Source organism: Lutra lutra, chromosome 9, assembly GCF_902655055.1.
Source record: "Lutra lutra chromosome 9, mLutLut1.2, whole genome shotgun sequence".
Lineage (NCBI taxonomy): Eukaryota > Metazoa > Chordata > Mammalia > Carnivora > Mustelidae > Lutra > Lutra lutra.
The window spans coordinates 29,997,022-30,022,897 of record NC_062286.1 but is presented as its reverse complement, the minus strand read 5'-3'; the positions used below and the strand labels follow the sequence as shown (position 1 = coordinate 30,022,897).

At 43.0% G+C, this 25,876-nt stretch overlaps 1 long non-coding RNA gene across 4 annotated transcripts; it reads left to right on the top strand.

The window, feature by feature from the left end:
* On the top strand, nucleotides 1-23,244 carry LOC125109615 (uncharacterized). Of its 4 annotated transcripts, XR_007130304.1 has the most exons (7): nucleotides 1-129; nucleotides 462-603; nucleotides 16,191-16,323; nucleotides 17,322-17,463; nucleotides 17,579-17,687; nucleotides 22,152-22,331; nucleotides 23,017-23,244. It is a non-coding gene; the product is annotated as an uncharacterized LOC125109615 (long non-coding RNA). The 4 variants fall into 4 exon arrangements; XR_007130303.1 differs by lacking the exon at nucleotides 462-603; XR_007130305.1 differs by lacking the exon at nucleotides 462-603 and having other exon boundaries at nucleotides 17,296-17,463.
* The last annotated feature ends 2,632 nt before the right edge of the window (nucleotides 23,245-25,876 follow it).

Sequence of the window (25,876 nt, the reverse complement as noted above, 5' to 3'; positions counted from 1 at the left end):
TCAGGCCCCTATGTGGGAGGTGGGGATTGTCCACAGAGATCTGTGGCCACGTGGGGAGAGTTCTGGCATCTGACAATGTGTGTGGCAAGGGTCTAGCAAAACACTCTGGCCAGGGAAAGAGGACTCTGGGTGAGTTAGAGCCGCACTTCTCAAGCTTTAATATGTACACAGACCATTTGGGGATCTTGTAAAAATGTAGATTCTGAATCTGCAGGTTCGGGTGGGGCCTGAGGTTCTGCATTTCTAACAAGTTCCCAGGTGAGGCTCAGACTCTTGGTCTGAGGCCCACGTCTTGAGCAGCAAAGAGCTGGAGTAACTCACTTTTGCTAGTTTTAGGAAGTGATTTACAAGCACTCAAAATCTGTGAGAACCCTATTGTTTCAGAGTTTGTTTACTTCTTTAAATCTCCTTCTAAATGTGGGAGGAAGCTGGCGTGTGGGTAGATGGCGCGTGGTTTTTAGGTTCTTGCGAGACCCGTCCAGACCATGGCCTTCTTCCCAGGAGGGTGTGTGAACCGCCTCTGTGGCCCTCGAAGTCGAGAAGGAGAGTCTGCTCAGGGGTGAGCATCCCTTCGAGATAATTCAGCGGCTGCCCTACTTTCAGGTAGGAGATCTCTTTATTATTATGGAAGCCTCCCTTCTGTGTTTGGGATATAAAGGAGGAGAAGTCAAGGAAGGAAAGATAACGGCCCAGAGACAGCAGGTCCTCAAGCCAGATCCATCTCACTTGGTCTTCCCCAAAGTTTAGGAGCCAGGCTCAGTCCAGTTCTGAGAGAACAGACCTGAGCCCCAATGTCCTGGAGTCAGTCCGCAGTCTGGGAGGGAATGGGGTTAACCTCAAGGCAGTGTTGGTGGGTCAGAGACCGAAGTGGTGGCGGGAACGCAGGTAATGTCGCATTTGAGATTGGCACATGCAGGTAGATGGCCCCGCATGTCTGGAACTGCTCTTCATGTCTCTGAGGGTTGCTGCTGGCTTATTCCCTGTTACCGCACAAGGCCCTTCATTTATGGGGAGACCGGCTTCAGCTTTGTGCCGGCCCTCTGGCAGCAGAGACCTCCGGCTCTCAAGGAATTAGCTTTGAGCTTCTCCTCATGGAGCTGAAAAGGAGGTGCCTAAGCCAAATCCACTTACGAATATAGGGGAACTCTTTATCTCCCTTCATTATCTTAGGCCAAAAGAAGTCCAGTGTCTCTTAATAATCAAAGTGGTAGGATTCTCAACCACCATCTACCAACTTGAGCCACATTCACATCCTTATGTCCTCTCCTGGGACAGCATCCTAGTGTCACCTCTGAAGCCAGAGCTCCAGCCAGACCCAGTGGGCCTGGACAAGGCCTGGGCACTGCTCTGTGCAGGAGGGGCTTGAGTTCCCATGCCCAGTGTTGTCCATGGCCAAAGCGTCATCCTGGGTTTCAGCCCCTGCAGGAGCTGGGGGATCAGCCTCACTGTCACATGGGATTTTTACAGAAGCATGGTGTGGCTATGAGACCCTGTTGGACAGGAGCAGCTTCTCAAGGTTGGAGGGGCAGGGACAGCAGATGGCTCCCCTTCAAAGACCAGGGCTCAGTCGCTACTTGGTTGGCTCTCTCACCAGTCATTAATGCACCACTCAGAGGCCCTACTCTATGGGTCCCCATCATAGGTCATCCCTGGATAATCAAAGTCCTGGCATAGACTGGGATCAGAGGTCACTCAGCTGGTACCCCTCTCCCCTCATAGTGAGTTCCTTCTGGTTGGGGGTTCCTTGCCATCCTTTTCACCCACTGGTTAGAAGTTGGGTCCAAGCAATCACCCGTTACTCTCATCATTGGAGGTGCACACACAGGGCTTCGGGAGTTGAACAGCAAGGGCTGAATCACAGCTCTACCAAGTAGTTCACATCCAAGCGGCATGTGCCTTGGGGCCCACGTTCCAGATCCTCCTCTTCCTCAGGCAGGCCCAGCATCACTCGGGTCTAGGCTTCCTCAGCCACAAAACAGAGATGCTGATGTCCCCCTCCCCTGGGGTTGTGGTAAGAATTGTGGGATACAATGCTGAGTGGGGCGGGGTAGCGGGGGAGCACCTCACGCTGTGTGTGGCACATGGGAAGCACCCAATAAATATTAGCCATTGCTATGAAATGATGCTTATTTAATAAGTAAGGAGTTGTGGGTTTTATTAGAAGCAAAGCAGGTCTGTCTGCTGCTTGGTCCCTCATCCCTCTGGGAAGCCACACCACGAGCTTATAAATGCTGAGTGCGGCTTCCACCTGGTGGCCGCATCCCCAGGTCTCTCATCAAAAACCTTGGAGGAAATGAAAAGGCCTGTAATTTATAAACTGAGGCTTCTCAAGGGGGCAAGAGGCGGGGAGGGGAGGGTCAGAACCCATGCTCTGGGGCTTCGTGGGGTCTGTGCACGCCACTCGAAAACAAAGAAGCACTTTGTCCTGTGGCTTGGCTTGGCTTTTGGTCATAATATTTAATTAATTTTGAAATTTCAAGTAACATGAAAGGCAAGTGTGAGATATTTACATCTCTCAAAGAAGGGGGCTTGGGTTTAAAGGGTTGAGAAGCCATCTATAACCCATAAAGCACGGCAAAGCTCCCAGGAATGTTCCAGCTACAGGAAGGCACGGTGCTCTGCTCCTTCTGTCCGCTCTGCCAAGTGCCCACCCATCCCCAAGGTGGCCAGGGGCAGTCGGTGCCCACGCAGCCTCCCCGTCGGCCTCATTGGAAAAAGCTGGCACATGCACAGGGTGCTTCTGTGTTCTGGACCCTTCTTTTTGCTTTCTAATGCTAATGAGTGAAAGTTGAACAAATGTTCGTTAAAATCATTTGAAACACGATGCCCCCATCCTTGGGTTTTCACTATTATTCCAACTACCCATTAGGATGTGGGACATAAATCTTTATTCAGCCTGAGAGGTCCACTTGCCACTCTGGTGAAATGAAACTCCTTCGTGGATCTTTTGTCCTAGTTTTCCCATTTTTTTTTTACACAAAAGATTTAATAAAAATTTAAAATTCATGAAAGTAAAAAATATTCTTGCAGAAAAGTGTACAAGCATCAGGCTTAATGAACTGTTACAAAGCATGACCAATCAAGAAACAGAATGTTACCATCCTCCCCTGCCCTTCCCCCTATCCTTGGTCACTAACTACCCCCAGAATGGTGAATACAGCCCTGGCTTCCAACAGCACATAATTATTTTGCTTGTTTTTGAACTTTATGTAAATGGAACCTATAAGACATGCTCTTTGGGGTCTGCCTTTGTTCAAGATTATGTTAGGAAGCCCATCATCCATATTGTTGAGAATTGTCATAGATCATTCTCATGCTGAGTAGTATCATTGTGTGGTCTGTTGTGATTGGAGCCATCCCCAGTGAGGTGGCCATGTGTCCCCTAATGGGGCTAGTCCCTGGATGGGCATGTGATTGAGGTGGACCAATTGGGATTTCCCAAACTGGAGGCAGACAGTATTTCTCTTCCTCATGGGAACTAGTCTTTCTGGAGTCAGACCATCTGTGCTTGGTCCTGGCTGTGTCACTGCCTAGCTAAGGTATGTGGTATAAGTTATTTAATGTCTTCATTTTCTTTATTTCCTTTCTTTTTTTTTTTTTTTTTTATTTGACAGACAGAGATCACAAGTAGGCAGAGAGGCAGGCAGAGAGAGAGGGGAAGGGAAGCAGGCTCCCCGCTGAGCAGAGAGCCCAACATGGGGCTCGATCCCAGGACCCTGGGGTCATGACCTGAGCTGAAGGCAGAGGCTTTAACCCACTGAGCTACCCAGGCGCCCCTAATGTCTCCATTTTAATCCTAGCTTCTTCATCTTTAAAAGGGAATAATATAACAACAACAGCAACAACAACAATAATAGTACCATCAAGAAAATTAAAAGGTAACCTACTGAATGGGAGGAAATATTTGCAAATCATATATCAGATAAGGGACTAGTATTCAAAGTATATAAAGAGCTCACAACTCAGCAACAGAAAAACAATCTGGTTAGTACATGGGCGGAAGATCTGAACAGATATTTTTCCAAAAAAGACATGCAGATGGCCAACAGACACATGAAAAGATGCTCAACATCACTCATCATCAGGGAAATGAAAGTCCAAACCACCATGAGCTGTTGCCTACCTCCTGTTTGAATAGTTAGTATCAACAAGAAAAGAAACAACATGTGTTGACAAAAATGGAGAAAAGGGAACCCTCCTGCACTGCTGGTGGGAGTGTAAATTGTGCAGCTACAATAGTGCAGCCACTATGGAAAACCATATGGAAGTTTCTCAAAAAATTAAAAATAGAACTACCACATGATCCAGCAATTCCACTTTTGGGTATTTATTTGAGGAGAACAAAATTACTAACTCAAAAAGATACCTGCACTCCTCTGTTCATAAGATATGGAAGCAACCTGAGGAAAACTTGCCACTTGTGACAACATGGATGATCGTCGAAGGTATCATGCTAAGTGACATGGGTCAGACAGGTCAAGGCAATGACACCAAACTTTAGGACTAAACACTGGTTTCTTCATCATCACGTAGTCATAAAAGAGCGGGTTCCCTTATGAATGCTTTTTTTCTTTTTTTTTTTTTTAAAGAAGCGAGTTGTTTTTTTTTTAAGATTTTATTTATTTATTTGACAGATCACAAGTAGGCAGAGAGGCAGGCAGAGAGAGAGAGGAGGAAGCAGGCTCCCCGCTGAGCAGAGAGCCCAATGCAGGGCTCGATCCCAGGACCCTGGGATCATGACCTGAGCCGAAGGCAGAGGCTTTAACCCATTGAGCCACCCAAGCACCCCTACCTTATGAATGCTTTTGATTAGGCAGTAAAATTGTTAATTCATGACCTGTGAAGGCCTGTATTTTTAAATTTCTGTGTGATCAGATGGGGAGTACACATTGGGCGCTTCTTGAGTGATGGGAGCAGGAGGGCTGTCTCAAGGAAGGGCCCTTGTGCACGCACGCTGCGGACTGAATGAGCTGCTTTGTCCACACAGCACCATATTTACTTGAAGGAGCAAGTGACAGACAGACGTCTGGTGGTTATTCAGACTTGGGTAGCTGGCAGAAATTCTCTTAAAAATGAATTAAGAGAGCTTGCCTTGTCAAAGAAAATAACAGTCGGTACTTGTTGCCAAAGATAAGTTTTGGACTTTCAAATAAAAATTAGAATTTCAGAAGACACAGGAATGCCACCATCAGCAAAACAGCTCCCCACAACTTCAAGGCCCTTCTCGTGAGGTGACCGGAGACACTAATGAATGGGATTGGGCCATGCTCTTTCGTGCCTCTCTTTACCTGTGCCGCCCCCTCTCCAGGTTGTAACCATTCTACTCCCAGCATGAGTTTTAACCCACTCATCAGCCCCTTCCCTCCACGTCTCAGCTGGTTCCTCACCCCCCACACCTAAGGCCACTCCATACGAGCTGGCTTCCAGGACAGCTGCCCTGTGTGCCACAGCCTTACGAAGACAACACCTGCTGGTTGGTTGGTCCCTTTGTTTAGGGTCCAGGAGGAATTCAGGTTCTAATGGTGGGAGGCTAAGGCCAGGTGAATGTGGGGAGGCGTGTCCCCCAGAGGGCCAGAGAGAACCGTAGGGACAGGCAAACATTGCAGGACACCTGTGATCACACCCTTGTTTCTGCCTAGAATCCCTCCTGAAAAAAGGAGGGGTCATAAAAGCATTCTCTTCCACTCTTTTAGGGGAGAAGGTTTATGGTCTAGCAGGTTGTTTTATTTGAAGCCCCAATGAGGAAAGAAACTTAGGGCCCACCTTAATCTTACATCATTAGTTTAAAGGGGGAAAAAGTCTCTCTCAGCCGTCAGTGGGTCATAGGCAAGTGTTTATATTAACTTCTTATTGCGAGCTGATAAAGATCACTCGGTAGCAATTACTCTGAAATACCTTTTAAAGTCCCCTTTTAAGGAGCATTTTAAGACATCAGAATCTCTTATATCTCATTCTTTCTTTGCTTTAGAAGTTTTTAAACATATTATTACCCATAATATAATTATACATAATATTTAAACATATTGTTTGAAAATAGTTTTAGATTCACAAGAAGATACAGAAATAGTATGGTACGTATGTTCCTCTGTACCTGCCCCCCAGGGTCCCCAGTGATAACACCTTATATAATCAGTCTGTCATCCTCACCAGAAAACTGTCATTAGTACAGTGCTATTAACCAAATGACACTTCTTACTTATTCTTATTTATTTATACTCCCTCACATTACCCCTTTATAGATGTTCTCCATTCATCTCTAAAATATGGTTTTTATTGTTTTTATTTATTCATTTTAAAAAAGATTTTATTTATTTATATGACAGACAGAGATCACAAGTAGGCAGAGAAGCAGGCAAAGAGAGAGGAGGAAGCAGGCTCCCCACTGAACAGAGAGCCCTATGTGGGGCTCAATCCCAGGACCCTGGGATCATGACCTGAGCCGAAGGCAGAGGCTTTAACCCACTGAGCCACCCAGGCACCCCCGGTTTTTATTTTAATGAAACTTATCCTTCATAAAAATATGATCAGAACCACTGGGAGCCTAATAGAGTAGTGAATTGTGTGCAATTTAAGGCTGAAGTCCTGCGTCCAAATGTTGAATTGTGGCCTACGTGCTGTCCAGATGTTGAATTGTGGCCTACGTGCTGTGTGATCCTCGGCAAGGAGCGCCGAAACTCTGAGCCTGGGTTTATCACCTGTAAAACGAAGCTAACACCACCCCCTTGTGGAGGTGCCTCGTGGGTTAGACACAAAGTGTTCGAAGTGCCTGATGTCTCTGTCACAGGTGCTCTGTCCCGGCTCGGTGTCCCAGGTTGGGTAACCCAGGAAGACAGAGTTGGAGGTCTGCAAGCAGGAAGTTTGTAGGGAATGCTCAATGGGTCACACTGATGAGCCACCTGGGACACGAGGGGGGACAGAGGAGGAAGTTGAACTACCATGCAGGGCAACACGAGGGGCAGCATGATCCTACAGAGAGCTGGGGTGGCCTGGCCTGTGCGGCCCGGCATGGACTGGTCACTGTAGGTGGCTGTTCTTAGGGAGGGGTAACCTTGGGCCACCGGCTTCAGCCAAGGGCAAGGTCTGGGGACAGGCCCAGCCATGAGCCTTCAGTGGCTAACAGTCACCTAGCAGGGAGCCTTGGCCCAGCTGGGGAGTCTGGACTGTGCCTCATGGCATCTCCTGCTCTATTGTTATGGCTCTGAGGATGGCGGTATCAGACCAGGAGATAGTCACAGGTTTTTCACACACACACACACACACACACACACACACACTTAGCCACATTCGACCCAGGCATATGTGAATGGCTTGACAACTCCAGAAAAAAAGCTGTTTCCTTTTCTGTTTTAGGCCCTTGAATGGGATCTGTTTACATTTTCAGGAAGAACTAATTTGGGAGGGAGAGAAAAGCAATGGATCTTCATCTTTTTTACAACTGCTAAAGGGAATTTCTTAAAGTTCTCTTTGCCTTCCCTGCAAAAGAACCCCATCTTGTACCTTCCTAGCCTGGGTGAAGATGACCAAGTAAGTTTTGGAGACAGACTTTTAACGCCTTTTCCAGAAATCCCTCCCAGCCTGCCAAGGACGGGCGGGTGTCGGTGCTATCATTGTGTCTGTGTGGTACGAGCTGGAAGCCTGGCACTGAGCGACAGCCCTGGGGGACACCAAAGGAGAGAGACCGAGTCTCCAGCTAGGGAGATCCGTTTGGAGCTTTTCCTCTCTCCACAGCCACTCAGAGATAGAATAAATGATGGGAATGTGAAAGCACCAACTTAAGTAACACAATACGGTTCTGAGTACTCCGTGGTTGTGGATTAGGATCCTGATGGTTCTTATCTAGGCTCCATTAGTGTGCTCTGGGCTGTAAACAGCGTAACACTGTGTCCCATTTTATAAGGGAAAGCACATCTGTTTGGTGAGCTACTGTGAGTTTTGGAGTGAAAACCTGAAGTGAGTTTCTCCATTTGTGAAGTCTCTTTGGAGTGAAGTTCAAGGGCCAGTTATCCAAGCAATGTTTTGCTTTTGTTTTTAAATGAAGACACAGCTCACTGCACACAATAGTGAAATGATAACATGAAAAATTTTCCTCAATCAAGGGGATTTTTCTGCCAGAAAACTTAATAAGCATTTTTTTTTTTTTTTTGGTCTTTCTCTAACATCCATGCTGGGTATCTTGGGTGAAGAGTCTCCACCAGCACACTGTAGAGACTGATCTAGAAAATTTCATGTCTGTGGTAAGAGTCCAAGTCCTCACACTCTGCAGAGTTGGGAAGGGCTAAGCCCAGCCCTGCTGGTCACTGTCCTCCACTACTCTCTCTCTTTCTCTCTGCCTTTTTGTCTCTCTCTCTCTCTGCCTCTTTCCAAACCAGGGGCTTACAGACAGCTGTGGTCTACTCAGCCACAGGTAGGAGGAGGAAGAAGAGAGGAAGGCAGGTCAATGGCCTGGAGGGCCCCAGAAGGAAGCTCTACCTAGGAGAGCTCCTGTGAGATCGGGTGATGTGAAGGCCCGTCACCCCAGGGGACTCACATGGCCAACATCACCCCTCTTCTGGCTCGAGGGAAAGGTCTAGGGGGCAGGAGCCAGATTTCCCACTGGTGGCTCACAGAGCCTTGCATAGTTATCGTTAGTGATTGACAAGTGTTGGACACTGACGAGCCTTTTCTGTGACTTCTTATTAGTGGGGCCAGAAAGTGAAGATAGGAATGAATCAGCGCTGATGGGCTCCACAAACTTGTCATGTTTAGAGACAGCTGCGTCGGGACAGTTAGATCCGAGGTCTGGGTTCCTTCCTCAAAACTCAGCGGGCAATGGTTCTCTTAAATCAGCCTGTGGTGAACTCATCTAATGGACGGTCTGGGAGTTGGAGGAGGCCAGGGCTCAGATCTCCTCCCAGCTTCACGAGCCCAGAGAAGTGGCCAAACCACCTGAAGGCACAGTTTTCTCTGCAGTGAAATGGGTTGATCCCGCACTGCCTGTCCTAGGCTTGTCTTATAGGTCAGATGAGCTCATGTCTGTAAAGTGTCAGCTCACCCAAGAGCTTAACAAGTGATGGCCATGGTCATCATGACTAGGGTTATGATGTACTATGTCACCAGATCAAGATACCTCAGCAGCAAAGGGGGCATAAAAATAAGTGGAATGTTAACTTTCTGAGAAGTTTACTTACTCACCAACAGATTGGTTTCTTACATAGATGGACCTACCTACAGAATGGTTCTATTCAGGGACTCTTCTCAAATATAAAGTTCTTTTGAACAAATGAAAGAACATAAATCCGTTATATTAAAGCAAATTTGATCTGGATGTTAAAAAAGTTTTCGGCAGAATCATTATTCTTAATACATATTTACGTACTTTAATCCATTTCTTAGCTTAAGTGTCATGGTGTTTTTTTTGTAGAATGTATTTTTAAAAGCTTATTTATTTAGATGGCTCCCTTGAGCAGCAGGGAGGGGCAGAGAGAGAGGGAGAGAGAATCTCAAGCAGACTCTGCACTGAGCACAAGCCCAAGGGGGTCTCGATCCCATGACCCTGAGGTCATGACCTGAGCCGAAATCAAGAGTTGGATGCACAATGGGCTGAACCACCCAGGCGTCCCTGCAGAATGTATTTTTAAATAGTCTTGTTATTTTTAACTTTTTGTACAAAATTGTCTGCATTTGGGGCTTAAGAAATTTGAAATTGCTGATACTTACATTGACTTCTCTATAGATCATAATATATTTAACTGAGAAAATATTCTCTTTACAGGGGCAAGAGCTATCCTGCTAAACGAAGGCTATTCTCAATTCTAATTTTTTAAAATATTGAAAAGTGTAAATAATTTGGTCCAGATGTTCGTTCAGGTAATTTTGGCCTTCATCCAGAGTCCTATTTTTGACAAATATTTTTACAATACGACTTGTTGAATAAATTATCTCTGTGTATGATTCTTTTGAATGGTTCACCAAATTTAGATGATTCAAAATTATAGACCTTCTCAATTACATTCTATTCTGGGATAGAATTTAAATTTATCCAGATAAAAATAGGAGCGCCATCAAAATCTTCTTCTCACACGTTGAGATCAACTAGGGCACAATTACAGAATTTCAAAATACTTCATTAGAGCATGATTGTGCCCTATTCCCCCCACTTTTGTGAGGTACATTTCAACGTCTTCCTGTTTGCGGACTGGCTTTCTGGGCTTGTGACTTGTGCCATCACACAGAACCCAGGACTTAGATGGGCTCCACACTTGGCTGACTCTTCTGCTGTTGCCATCCTAAAATTCTTAATTTTTTAACAAGCATTTTCATTTTGCATCAGGTCTTGCAAATTATGTAACTGTCCTGCTTGTTTGTCTTGGTTTTCAATAACTGCAAATTTCCAAAAACTTCAAGCTCAAAAGCTGAATTTAGAAAAGAAGAAGAAGAGAAAGAAGAAGAAGAAGGAGAAGAAGAAGGAGAAAGAGAAAGAGAAGGAGAAGAAGGAAGAAGAAAGAAGAAGAAAGAAGAAGAAGAAGAAGAAGAAGAAGAAGAAGAAGAAGAAGAAGAAGAAGAAGAAGAAGAAGGAGAAGAAGGAGAAGAAGGAGAAGAAGGAGAAGAAGGAGAAGAAGAAGAAGAAGAAGAAGAAGAAGAAGAAAGAAGAAGAAGAGGGACATCTAGGTGGCTCAGTCAGTTAAGCGTCTGCCTTTGGCTCAGGTCATGGTCCCAGGGTCCTGGAATCGAGTCCTGCGTCGGGCTCCCTGTCAGCAGAGTGCCTGCTTCTCCCTCTGCTTGCCTCTCGCTCTGCCTACTGCTCGCCCTGCTTGTGTGCTCTCTCTCCGAAAAATAAATAAATAAAATCTTTTAAAGAAAGAAAGAAAGAAAGAAATTCCAAAATTACTCAGTAATTTGAAGACTTCCAAATGATTTTGCCCAAAATACAACCCAAAGTTGTAAGACAGGATGATTTTAAGAAAATCATTTATCGTAAAGACTCAGATATTCTGAGTCATTTGATAGGCAAGAAGGAGAATTCTATGATCCAGTTACTTGTGTGTGTGTGTGAAGTTTGACAACTCAGCTTCCATTTCCCTTGAGAGACCCCCACAGCTTGTTTGAACAAAAGCACTATTTATACATGTTCCACTACCCAGTCCAAGTACATTTCTGCTCCACAAGTTCTTATATTAGTAAGAATACTATTTCTACCAGGATTCTGTAGCCATCAAAATACACCACCTCAAAAACCAAGTTTCTTTTCAATGATGAAATTTTTTAAAAAGATTTTATTTGTTTGAGAGAGAGAGAGCGCACAAGCAGGGGGAGGAGTAGAGGGAGAGGGAGAAGCAGGTTCCCCACCAAACAGGGGAGCCTGATATGGGGCTCCCCATAGGCGAGGAAGTCAGTTTAGAGGAGTGGTCACTGCATCTGAATAAAAGCTCAGCTGCACGGAGTGTAGGAAGACACACCTGTGCACCTGTTTAGTGCAAGATGGTGATCTTTGTGCCCTGTCTATGTATCCAACTCACTTTCGAAGTAAAAGGTTTCTTCAGCAAAATCGTGTTTGCTGGTTTTCATGATGCTGTCCCCACAGTAGAATCAAGAGGTCAGTGATTTATGCCAGTTATTCATTTATCTACGACTTTAATATTTAATTTTTCCCTACACGTGTGCTTTGATATTTCCAAACTGATTGCCGCCCCAAGAGTCTATTGCGAAAGAAAAAGATGTTATCCAACAGGGTGATAAATAATAGTTGTAGATACACCGACACAACGACTGTAAGCAAGAGTATTCACACGGCAGTCTGCGCTCTGTGTGGGGGCCGCTCAGCTTCTGTTTCCTGCCCATGTCTCCTTTACCCCTACCCTGGACTTTCCCACATTTCCCACCGCCCCTGTGGGTGTGTGCACCTCCCGGCCCCCTAGCAGGGACAAGGGAGGGGTGGCGGGCAGTGGGATCACTCACCACCACCCAGTCCCTAGGAACTGGTGGCTGGCCATGCTTCATTTTACCATGCTGTCAAAGGTGGTGAGAGCTGCACCTTCTCAGGAAATGGTTAGGGAAAGAGAAAAGGGTGTTGCTGGTCCTCTTTCTGAGTTTACCAGAAGAAAAAGTGAGATCTCAGGGTATTGCCCTTGTGTCTCAACAGTAGTGTTCAAGACCGGTAGAGGCTGGGAATGCCAAGTGCAGGACTAAGCCCATCCAGTGTGTTTGATTCCAGTATTATTAATAAGGTGTTTTAAAACAAAGTATCTGATAGGTGTTAAACTGCCTGGCATTGTCCCAGAAACACCTGGACAGATAGCCACCCTGATCACCCTCGATTGCTTTGGTTGTCTTATGACTTCCTGATGAAACATAATATTCCATGAATTTTATCAACAACTTCTACATCTCATTCCATTTAAACGTGAAGAAAAGAGTGAAATTGGTATAGTCTAGAACAGGATGGTGTAAAGCAACAAGATGAATGTCAACTCAGGGGGCCCATTTGGATACCATGACTTACCTCTCCTGGAAGCCGGATCCCAGAGACCATTTCTGATCATTTCCTTACTGGTCTGGAGCTATTTTTAGCTAAAGCAGGCTGGATTCTTGAGGAGAAGGGGAAAGCTAGGTAATTTATCTTACTCTTGCTTCATAAGCCTGGGGCCTACGAACGTTTGGTTGGGTCTGTAACACTGAAACCCCTTTTAACTGTGCCCTAAGTGAAATGTCAGGAAATCATTACCTTTTTTGGGGGCCTGGGGGCTGGCGTTAGAAGTCCAAGCTTGTATGGGGGACCAGCTACATACAAGTTGTGTAAACTTTATTGTCTGAGGGCTTCATCACCTGTGAAATGGCCCTCACAGCAAGGACTGCCAACACATCTGGGTCAGAGCAGCTGGGAACAATTTTCAGTTGGAAAAATAACCTATGTGGAAAAGCAGCAGAGACTTTCATCATATACTGGCTGGTTGTAAACTAAGGCCATGTCAGGGAGAAATTCCAAAGGCTTGTTTTTCTATTCAGTCACAGTCAGATATTTCTGGGGCACACAAGGTGCACATTTCCCAGGCGACAGGTCATTACAATAAAATGAACTGGGTCACCTTATTACCTTTCTTGAGTTCTTTACTAGTGAATTTTGGGAAACAGATGCTGAATGTTTAATAAAATTCCATATACGGCTTTGTTAGGGCTTTTCCACAGGAACGTGATCTACATGAGGTGCCCATGGAGAAAACATATCAAGGTAAACAAGGATGATCTAACACAGGTTAAAATTGTATTTTTTGAAAGATTTATTTGTTTATCTCAGGGAGAGAGAGAGAGAGAGCACGTGTGTGTGCACAGAGTGGGGAGGGATGAGAGAATCCCAAGCAGACTCCGTGCTGAGCGTGGAGCCTGAGGTGGGGCTTGATCTCAGGATGCTGAGATCATGACCCGAGTCAAAACCAAGATTCAGACACTTAACTGACTGCACCACCCAAGTGCCCCCAAATTGTATTTTTTTAATGTCAAATAATGCCTCATGAACTTAGGTGACCAGATGACTGATAATGGGGACGTTCAGAGAGAAGAAACAGCAAAGAGGGTTTTAAACCAAGAGGGATATTTTAAATTTGGAATTGCTTATGTTTTAAGCATAAGATATCCTGCTCTTTTCCTGGTTTAGAAAGCAAAAAGCATGAGTGAACCAGAAAAGACCTCGAATAGCCAAAGAAATATTGAAAAAGAAAGCCAAAGTTGGTGGCATCACAATTCCGGACTTCAAGCTCTATTACAAAGCTGCCATCATCAAGACAGTATGGTACTGGCACAAAAACAGACACATAGATCAATGTAACAGAACAGAGAGCCCAGAAATAGACCCTCAACTCTATGGTCAACTAATCTTCAACAAAGCAGGAAAGAATGTCCAATGGAAAAAAGACAGCCTCTTCAACAAATGGTGCTGGGAAAATTGGACAGCCACATGCAGAAAAATGAAATTGGACCATTTCCTTACATCACACATGAAAATAGACTCAAATTGGATGAAGGACCTCAATGTGAGAAAGGAATCCATCAAAATCCTTGAGGAGAACACAGGCATCAACCTCTTCCACCTCAGCCGCAGCAACTTCTTCCTAGGAACATCGCCAAGGGCAAGCGAAGCAAGGGCAAAAAGGAACTATTGGGACTTCGTCAAGATCAAAAGCTTTTGCACATCAAAGGAAACAGTCAACAAAACCAAAAGACAACTGACAGAATGGGAGAAGATATTCACAAATGACATATCAGATAAAGGGCTAGTATCCAAAATCTATAAAGAGCTTAGCAAACTCAACACCCAAAGAACAAATAATCCAATCAAGAAATGGGCAGAGGACATGAACAGACATTTCTGCAAAGAAGACATCCAGATGGCTAACAGACCCATGAAAAAGTGCTCCACATCACTCAGCATCAGGGAAATACAAATCAAAACCACAATGAGATACCACCTCACACCAGTCAGAATGGCTAAAATTAACAAGTCAGGAAATGACAGATGTGGGCGAGGATGCGGAGAAAGGGGAACCCTCCTACACTGTTGGTGGGAATGCAAGCTGGTGCAGTCACTATGGAAAACAGCATGGAGATTCCTCAAAAAGTTGAAAATAGAGCTATGTTATGACCCAGCAATTGCACTATTGGGTATTTACCCTAAAGATACAAATGTAGTGATCCGAAGGGGCACGTGCACCTGAATGTTTATAGCAGCAATGTCCACAATAGCCAAACTATGGAAAGAACCTAGATGTCCATCAACAGATGAATGGATAAAGAAGATGTGGTATATATACACAATGGAATACTATGCAGCCATCAAAAGAAATGAAATCTTGCCATTTGCAACGATGTGGATGGAACTAGAGGGTATTATGCTTAGCGAAATAAGTCAATCAGAGAAAGACAGCTATCATATGATCTCCCAGATATGAGGAAGTGGAGATGCAACGTTGGGGACTTGGGGGGTAGGAAAAGAATAAATGAAACAAGATGGGATCGCAAGGGAGACAAACCATAAGAGACTCTTTTTTTAAATTTTTTTTTTAAGATTTTATTTATTTATTTGACAGACAGAGATTACAAGTAGGCAGAGAGGCAGGCAGAGAGAGAGGAGGAAGCAGGCTCCCTGCTGAGCAGAGAGACCGATGTGGGGCTCGATCCCAGGACTCTGAGATCATGACCTGAGCCGAAGGCAGAGGCTTTAACCCACTGAGCCACCCAGGCGCCTCACCATAAGAGACTCTTTATGTCACAGAACAAACTGAGGGTTGCTCGGGGTACTGGGGTAGGGAGAGGGTGGTGGGGTTATGGACATTGGGGAGGGTATATGCTATGGTGAGTGCTGTGAAGTGTGTAAACCTGGCGATTCACAGACCTGTACCTCTGGGGCTAATAATACATTATATGTTTATTAAAAAAAAAAAAAGGCATGAGTGTACTTCAATCAACAGAGTGGTTAAGAAATAGAACTACACCTAGGGTGCCTGGGTGGCTCAGTCGTTAAGTGTCTGCCTTCTGTTCATGATCCCAGGGTCCTAGGATGGAGCCCTGCATCTGGCTCTCTGCTTGGCAGGAAGCCTGCTTCTCCCTCTCCCACTCCCCCTGCTTGTGTTCCCTCTCTCGCTGTCTCCCTCTGTCAAATAAATAAATAAAATCTTTTAAAAATGTAAAAAAAGGGGACGCCTGGGTGGCTCAGTGGGTTAAGCCGCTGCCTTCGGCTCAGGTAATGATCCCAGCGTCCTGGGATCGAGTCCCACATCGGGCTCCTTGTTCTGTAGGGAACCTGCTTCTCCCTCTGCCTCTGCCTGCCACTCTGTCTGCCTGTGCTCGCTCTCTCTTTCTCTCTGACAAATAAATAAATAAAATCTTAAAAAAAAAATGTAAAAAAAGAAAAAAAGAAATAGAACTACACCTGATATTTATAAACTCTACGTAGACTTGTATCTTGTCAAAGACTTTCTCTTTGCCCAAAGGACAGGATAAAATGTTAGTTTCCTACACTTTCATTTGTAATTGTTGTTCCACTATTCTTTAAATATTTTGTGATTTCTAATTTCATTAAATTTGTTATTGTAGGGAAATATAACATTGCCCATTTTAATCATTTTCAAGTGTACAATACAGTAGCATTACGTTTATATACAATTTTGTGTAACCATCTCAACTGTTTCCAGAGCTTATTTTTTAATTTTTTATTTCTTAAGCTTTACCAAGATAGGATGCTTAAGAATTAAGAGGGAAAAATACATGACTTTGCTTTAAAGTGAGATCAAGAAGCAATTGTTTGCCATCTTTCTTCCTGGGAAAGGAGACTGACTGTTCCTGAGACAGCTCTTGGTAAGTATATCCGTATCTGTCAACATGTTGTGCTTACCCCTATTTTGAACTCTGCTTTTATTCTAGGATGGTCGTAAACCAGGAAAAATCTACAAAAATCTGTAAGTGCTCTTAAAAGAAATTCCAAAACTATATGGCTGGCATGGGAGCCGAGGGGGAACTTTATTATGTTCTTATTGGGAAGAAACAAAAGTCATTCAAGCCCCATAATGGTTGGATGTGACAGTGCATGTCAGCTACCTAGGGGGACAGAGAGGAGTTGAGTTGCTGAACTTCTGCCATTCAGATTGTGTATGGATGTTATTTAAAATGGAGATGTTTATAAATGAAATCTCGGAATGTGATTACATTAAAGGAAATCAATAAAGTAAAAGTAACTTTAGACTTTCCGTCTCCCCGAAGCCCATGATCTTCAGATCTAGGAACTCTCCTGCTTCCAGGATGTTTATCTCTCCTTAATGTCCCATATTAATGTCCACACAGACTCCCTTGTCAGCTCTAGCCCACCTTCAGGCAGGAGCAAAGCTCTGTTGAAGTCCTATTTGAAATATTTATGGTCTCTTCTGGAACCTGTCTCTTCTGTTTGGAAATCACAGTTGCAGAAGACTCAGAAGTGAAAGGTTTAATTGTAAATGTCCCTGTGAAGAGAAACATGGAAGTGGGACTATCAGTTTAACTTGACAATTTATTCCATGGGTCAAATAGAGATATCCATCGTGATATTTATACCTGACAGAAATATGGCAAAATGGCGCATCTGTGAAATCACTATGGTTACTATGTAAGTGTTGCTTTTATATTCTCTATACTTTTCTGAGCGTACTGTGACAAAAATGAATACATGCAATTTCTGGAGTTGACAAAGCAGGAGAGATCATCTTTCTGCTGTAGGCAAAGGCTACTTTGCCTACTCTGTTAATTTGGAATTGACTGGCCTTCCTAGAATAAAGTTGCTTCCCAACTCTCAAGCAGTCTTCTCTGCACATCTTTTGACACAGATTGAATCGTGGCACCCAGCCCACAGGCTCATCTCATGACATTGGTCCATGGGGGTACTACAGCCTTTTCACTACAGTGAAAGAACATTTTCAATAAGTACTAAAGATTGGGCCACATTGGCCGGTTTGGAAACTGTGATGAGTGAGTTCAGAAAATAAATTGTTCTGATTCTTTCGAGCTTTTAGGCTTTGAACAAAATAATGAATAACCCTTAGTAATTAAATGCCTTGTTTGTTTTTGGTTCTTTTGAATGCAGTCAAGGGAAGGAATGGAAAGGAAAGAAGCACTCAGGAGGCCCCCAAAAGCACTTTGGCACACACCAATGCAGCCAGACGATGAATAACACAGTGGGGGTGCATGGCTAAGTAGGTCCTATTTTTGTGTTGTTCAATAACACTAGGAAACATGCTTTAGTTCAAAGCTTTATTTCTCTTCAAGTGTCTCCAATCAGCATCACATAGCCTTTGGTAATGCTAGAGTGATTTCAGTGTACCAAGTGTCTTTGAGTAGTTGTCTGAAGGAATAAAGCTAAGGAGAGAAGAGGGCAGACAGAGGGCATCTGACCACAAAGACTGGGAATTTCAATGGTTTGTGGGAGAATTCCTTGGCTAGAACCTCCGGGAAGTGGGATGATTTATAGCAAAGATTCCCAGGCATACATGCTCTTAATAACAAAGGGGTCTTTGCGACGCAGTCTTGGTGAGGATGCTGTTAGCTGCAAGTAACCACAGACCCAGCTGAGGGTGGCTTAAGCCCTGAGGGGATTCATGCCCTTGCACAACAAGTCCCAAAGTAGGCACACTCCACCCAACCCATGCGGACTGCTGGCTCCTCTTCTCACTGGCTTTCGGATTTCTCCTCTTCTCTGTGTATCCTGAGCATCACGTCCATTCACAACAGCATCTTGTGGCATGGTTAGCCCATCCTTGGGGTCTCGATTAGGGTGTCCCAGAAATTGACTCCTCTCGGTGAGGAGGAGCTAAGAGCAGTGCCACTGAGGACAGTTGAGACTGAAACGCCTGAGAGGAACGATACAAGTGAGAGAGAGATGTGTATTATGAACAGGACCCCTCCGGTTCTTAGAAGGACACATCTACCTACGGTCACTGTTTCCTGACTTCTGAGATAAGGCAGCCAGCAAACTGAGTGAAACCAACACTGTGCTCCATAGACTACTGTTGGCACAATGCCTTGAGGACAAAACATCTTCTCAGAAGTGGTCGTGAATGAAAGAGGCTACTCCAGGTAGACATGTACATTTTGCTTGTTAACACAATAACATTGCCTTATATTTGTGTGATATAAGTACCACGAGGGCCTGGATTTTGTAGTACTTACTACCGGACCAGCAGTGCCTCAACCAATAAACAGCATATAGAAGGTTCCCAAATATTTGCCTAAAGATTGAGTAATGAAAATGGCATTTTAATTTGCTAGTTAAGAGGCACCTGGTAAAAAAGTGGGAGGGAGAGAAAGATCGGGTTTAAGCGCCAGCCCTGTGGAATCCTTTCGGTTGAAGTTAGTTTAGTTTAGTTTGTTTTTTCTGTAAAATGGGGCTAATAGAAAAGTGTTTTGTCAGGTTGTGGTGAAGATATAAAGAATTAATACATATAAAGTGCTTGGAACCGTAGTTCTCAGAAAGTGCTAACTATTTATTATCATTACTACTACTACTAAGTTCTGAATTTTTCGGTTGGCTTATTGGTAAAATGGGGATAATAAAAAGGTTATCCCATTTTGAGGATTAAATAAGACAGTGTCTGTTCCTCATGGTGTCAGGTATGGTGTTAGAAACAGGGTAAGGATATCTGAATAAACTATGACCCATAGTTAATTCTAATGTATCAATATTGGTTCAGTAGTAGTGACAAATGTATCATACAAATGTAAGATGTTAACAATAAGGGAAACTGGGAGCCAGGTATACCAGAACTCTCTATGCTATTTGGCACCTGTTCTAGAAATCTTAATACTATTATAACATTTAAAGTTTAATAAAAATAAAATAACCAGGCTAGTAGGACAACAATAACAACAACAAAGGTGCAAAGAAGAAAAAAGAAAAAAAAGAAAAAAATGGGACAGATCGAAAACAAAGAGCAGATGATGTATTTCACCCAACCTTATAGATAATTATGTCAGTTGATGGTCAAAATACTCCAGTTAAAAGCCAGATATTGTCAGATCAGATTTTTCAAAAAAGAGCACGTTCTAGTGTACGTGGTGTATATAAGCACTTTAAATAAAGATGTATACAGATAAGAAAAAAAAAAGATAACAACACATATGCCAAACACTAAACAAGAGAAAGCAGGTGTATATATAATAAAATAAGGCAAAGTCAAGTTCATCACAAGGAATTATTGCCAGGGATAAAGAAGAATGTTTCACAATAATGAAGAGGTCAGTTCATTAAGAGCACATGGCAATCTTTAACATGTATGTACCTAATAATAGACAAAGGAGAAAAGACGAAAAGAAAAACTGATAAAACTGAAAGAAAAATAGAGAACTGGACAGTTTTCATCAAAGATTTCAACCCTCCTCTCTCAATAATTTTTAGAAAAAGTAGCAAAAAGGAAATCAGTAAGAATATAAAAGATAAGTGAAGATAGAGAGGACTGGAAAAAAGCTATCAACGTTCCTCCCCAAAACAACAGAATCAACAAAGTTCATGTCCTATAAATAACACATAGATAGTTGCCACTTTTTAAGTCCAGTCTATACATCTCAACCTTTAGCTGAAATGCTTAGTCTCTATGTTTGATGTAATTTCTGATACGTTGGGTTTATGAATAATCTTGCTTTGTTTTCTACTTATCTCACATATTCTTTGTTTCTTCTTTTTTACCTTCTCTTAGACCTATTTATTATTATTTTATTTTTTATTGTAAGTAGGCTTCACACACAGCATAGAGCCCAGTGTGGGGCTTAAACTCATGACCCTAAGATCAAGACCTGAGCTGAGATCCATAGCCAGACACTTAACCCACGAAGCCACCCAGGCATCCCTGATTATTATTTTTATATTCCTTTTATCTCCTGTACTGGATCTTAACTATGTCTCTATTTTTTTGAATGGTGGCTCTAGTGTCTTCAGTATGCAACTTTAATATATCATTGTCTACATTGAATAAATATTATAGCACTTCATGGACAAAGTAATAACCTTAAAACACTTTAATTCCATTTTACCCCTTCATTCCTTGGCACTATTTTGTTATATGTTTTACTTCTACATATGTTACAAAACCCCACAATACTTGCTATTATTTTTATCTAAACCTTCAAGTATCTTTTAAAAATTTAAAGGGTGAAAAATTGTCCTCTCTATTTACTGACATATTTACTTTTTCCAGTGCTTTTCATTCCTTCCTGTAGATTCAGGCTATTGGGCATAACTTCCCTTTAATTCACAAAAGTCTTTAGAGACTGTAGTGATGTAAACAAAATGGCCCATTTACTATACTGTGGATCTGCTGGTAACACATCTTCTCAGATCTGTTTGTTTGCAAATGTCCTTATTTCTTTCTTATTTTAAAGTATCTTTTCTCTGGAGGTAGAAGTCTAGGTTGATATTTGTTTTTTGTTGTTGTTATTGTTCAGCATTAATGGTGGTATTCCAATGTTTTCCAGATTCTACTATTTCTTTTCTTTAAGAAAAAAAAAAAGATTTATTTATTTATTTGAGAGAGAGAGAGAGAGCGCACACATGTGAGAGCAGGGGGAAGAGTAGGGGAAGAGGGAGAGAATCTCCAGCAGACTCTGTACTGAGGATAGAACCCAATGCACAGCTTGATCCCATGGCTCTGAGATCATGAGCTGAGCAGAAATCAAGAGTCAGAGACTTAACCAACTAAGCCACTCAGGTGCCCCTTTAATATTTTTAATTTCTCTGTACTTTTTGTTAGATCATTTGTATTGACTTGTCTTCAAATTCTCCAATACTTTCTTTTTTCTGGGTCCAGTATTCTCAGGAATTTAGTTCATTTACCTTTCTTTGTGTCCACAGCTCTTCACTGTTCACTAGCTTTAAAGAATTAAAGACACAGATACAGATGTAGATATAGATATAAATTTTCCTTTGGCAAGAGCAACAGTCTCTCATAATTGTCTACATTTTGGTAGGAACTAGAACCTACAGCGGTTCTTAAATAATCTTAAATCATCCAGGGAACTTGTTAAAAATTCATATTCCTAAGAAATGTCATCGGACACCAGACAATATCTAGGGTACTAAAAATTCTCCAAATGGTTCTGATCAGGAGTCCCCAGGTGGTCTTTGAAAAACACTTACTTGTTAAAAGCCTGAAGTCAAAATAAGTAGTTGGCAGTTGGAAAATGCAAATCGGCCTCAACTGAGATCTAAGTAACTATCAGAAACCTGTCAGATTGCTTTACTAAACACAAATTTAAATACAAAAAAACATAATTTAAACAAATGGGCACATGTGGAATCAGACACAGCCTAAAATGACCAAAAGCCAGGTAGTTACTCCATTTCAGAAGGTATTAGTTTCACACTGGGCTGTGGCTCTTCAGTAAGCCATCAGGAGACATACTTAGACAACTCGGGGAAGCAAGAACGTCTTCATAGATAAGTTTGTGTGTGTCTGTGTTCTGGCACAGCTCTCAAGGATCTCTAGAGAGGAATATAAATGAATGAAAACACCTGGATTGACTCTGCCCCAAACCATCCTAAGGCTTCAAGGCCTAGAACAAATACCAAGAGGCAGAGTCATTAACTGTGTCATTATGTGGCTAATTTTTAAACAAACATACCGGAAAATGTACATTCAAATGAGTGCTGTCTATCAAATGTTCAACAGGTATAATGCAAAAAGACAAGTTCAGAATCAATTCCACATCATTGGTTGGGTGCCGTGACGAGCTCAATCCAGCTCAGCAGGAAAGAGTGGTTTCATCTACTGTCGAGATTGCCATGAGCACGATGGGAGACAGTGGGAACTCATGTGCTATACGTCTATATCTACCTTCCTGGTTTAATGGTAAGATCCCTGAAGTTGGGGTTTGAAAATCTGAACTCAAATCTTGGTTCGGCCATTTACCAGCTGTGAGATCTTTGAAAACACATTCTGTAAGCCTCAATTTCTTTAATTTAATGACAATTCATCTTTTTTTAAAAATTTTTAAGTTTTTTTTTTTTTAATAAACATATAATGTATATTAGCCCCAGGGGTACAGGTCTGTGAATCACCAGGTTTACATACTTCACAGCACTCACCATAGCACATACTTTCCCCAATGTCCATAACCCAACCACCCTCTCCCTACTCCCTCTACCCTCCACCCCCCTCAGTTTGTTTTGCGACATTAAGAGTCTCTTACGGTTTGTCTCCCTCCTGATCCCATCTTATTCCATTTATTCTTTTCCTACCACTCAAACCCCACACGGTGCATCTCCACTTCCTCATATCAGGGAGATCATATGATAGTTGTAAAGACAATTCATCTTAAAAAATATTTCTACTCTCTGTTTCATAGATATAACCCCTTAATATTTTATAAAGCAGTGGTTGTAAACTATTCAAAGAAGTCACAATGGTAGGCTATAGTCCTATTCACAACAGTTTAGTCATTGTATATAATACTTTGGGAGTGCATTAACAAATGGTTTGAGCAACTTGGAAAAAGCACTTTGACATATATTTTTTTTCTTATAATTCCAGCCAGATCACTAACAAATTGATCATGACCTTTGGATCTGAACAACATTGGTTCTTCACCAAAATAAAATCCGCCATCAATGGATGAAGATTTGCTACCCATGGATTTTTAAATAGGGTATGCCACAGGCTTTTGAAGATTCTTCCAAAGAGAAACTCCTAAAATGTTTGTGCAATGGAAGCTTCATTGGTTTAAGAGTATGGTCTCCTAAAAGTATTATACTGAAGGCCAAAATTCACTTGAATGTGTAACTTCCTGTTAGCTTGTTTAATAAACCAGTCATTTTGCATTAGGCTCTCATGCCACATATAGCATGTCACCATGTATTGAATCAGAATGATGCTCATAGGCTGATCCTGCAGTAATCTCTAGGAAGGCACAGTGATGTGAACAAGGAGCCCAGGTGAATCCTTAGCCTCTAACAGAGATGGAATCGGAGCTCTGGAAATCTTACTGATAATGTTAATATCCAAGTGACCAACTGTTGGCAACTCCAGAATTATGAAATATGGACTTCATACAGCTGTGAAAATACTGTCATGTTCATAAACAACTACTGTGATTATAGAGAAATAAGAAATACTGAAAAGAAAGCAACCAAATAGTCCTTGGGAGGAGTGTCTTTTAGCATTGCTGTCTGGGCTTTTGAAAGGGATGTTGGTACAATTCTAATCCTAAACTATTGTGGAAGGTGAACTGGGTCTTGGGGGCCCCTATTCTGGGCCCTGAACTTTTGAGGGTCATACTCTTGTCTTCCTGTCTCTATGAGGGGAGGAGTCACAGACACAAAAGGACATACGATCTTAAGTCTACTTTGGTAGGAAGAAATCTAGGATGGTACACTAGATTCCTATTTTCCTCTTTCCTTGAATGCCTCAAGACCTATTAGTATGATGGTTGTCATTCATGCAATTAGGTTATATTATATGGCAAAGGTGAAGGGCTTGGGAGATGTAATTATAGCTTCCAATCAGTTGATTATAAGTCAATCAAGAGACTGTCCTGGGTGGTTCTGACCTAATCAGGCAAAATCCCTTAAAAGGGGGACTGAGCCCTTGCTAAGAAGAAAAATTCTCCTACTAGCCTTGGAAAAGCAAGTTGCCACGGTTCTACAGCCCAAAGGGACTGAATTCTGCCAATAACCAATGAGCTTGGTAAAGGACCCGGAGCCTCAGGTGAGACCCCACCTCTGGTTGACATCTTGACTGCAGCCTGATGAGATCCTGAGCAGAAGACCAAGCTAAGCCATGCATGGGCTCTTGGCCCCTGGAAACTACCAAATAATAAATACCTGCTGTTGTAAGCCATTACATATATGGTGATTTGAGGTGACAGCATAGAACACTGGTTCACCCATGTTCATCTTCTGGCTGGTGGTACACAACATATGGTCTGTTACTACTGGTCCATGGTGAGATAAATACAGAAAGAAAGGGTAAATGTTCCATACTTTCTATGGCAATTCGATACTTCTTGAAGATTTTAATTGTATTTTACAAAAGTATTGGTCCACAGTAGAGTGGACATTTAAACAACAACAACAACAACAACAACAACTGGGAGTAGCTCTTCACCAGAGAAGCACAATTTCTAATAACATTTATGTCTTCACTGAAGAGCTTCGCTTTTCCCACCCAGCGCTGGGCTGGGGCCGGCCGGACGGGCGGACGGGCACGGGGGCGACCGCACGGCGGGTGGCAGGGCCAGGTGGCCCCAGGGCCTTGGCGCCGCCGCGCCGGGCTAGTAGAAAGAATACTGGTTCTCGACGGCGCGCGTGCGGCCCCGCGCTCCTTCGCCCGGCGCAGCCTCCGGGGGCTAGAAGCACAGTTTCTAGTTCATGATCTAGGTAACTGGAACCCTAAATTCCCTGCACAAATTGTGGCAAGCCGCTTTCAGAGCCTGCCCAGTCCTCTTTCTCTGGTCTGCCTATCCAAGGACATGCAGTGCTGCTGCTGAGCTAATCGTAGGCCTGAGTGTGGCCAAGGGGCAGCTCTTTATAGGGGAGGGAGGCTGGAGGGAAGCATGGGTCAGAGTGTCCACAGGTGAATGTGAGCCCTTGAACATGCTGGTGAGGAGATAGGAAGAGACGGGGAAGGGAGGGTACAACCAGGGGTCGGGGGCTATGGATAGCTTCCTACACACTCTCTCACAGTTCCCTGATGAACCATGGGGAATCCATATTTCGAAATTCAAATATGGCTTTCATGTCATTGTGAAGGTCTGTTGATCAAGGTAGGAGGAAAGAACATATTTTACTTAATGTTGTGTTATTTTTATTTGTATTTTTAAACATTCTAGACAGAGGCTCTGTGGGCTGCCATTTGTACTCATCACTGGTCTTGCAGAGACTGAGTGAGTCTGGTGTGTGATCATTACTCGTGGGTCACTTCCAAGTTCCTTTTCCAGTGCCTGCAAACCTAGAACCCTGGTTTGCTAAAATGCTAAGTGAAAGATATTGTTCATTTTGTCTCTAGTGAAGTGCTCTCTGCACTGATTAACTTTTTACCCCTTTTTTCCGTAAGAGTGTGAGGTGGGTTATCCTGGATCCAAAATATGCAGCAGGAACCAGGGGATCCAGCACTTTTCTTGAAGATTATTTCAGATCCTCAGCAGAAGACAGACACTGTAAGAGAACATACATTTGTCACAGAGTGGTAGGCTAAATAATGGCCCCCAAAGATATTGGATCCTAATCCCTGGAACTATGAATGTTACCTTACGTGTCCAAAGAGATTTCGCAGATATGATTAAGTTAAGGACTTTGAAATGGGGAGATATCTTGGATTATCTGGGTGGCCCTTCAATGCAATCACAAGTGTCCTTATAAGAGGGAAGCAAAGGGAGATTTGACTCAGAAGAAGGAAAT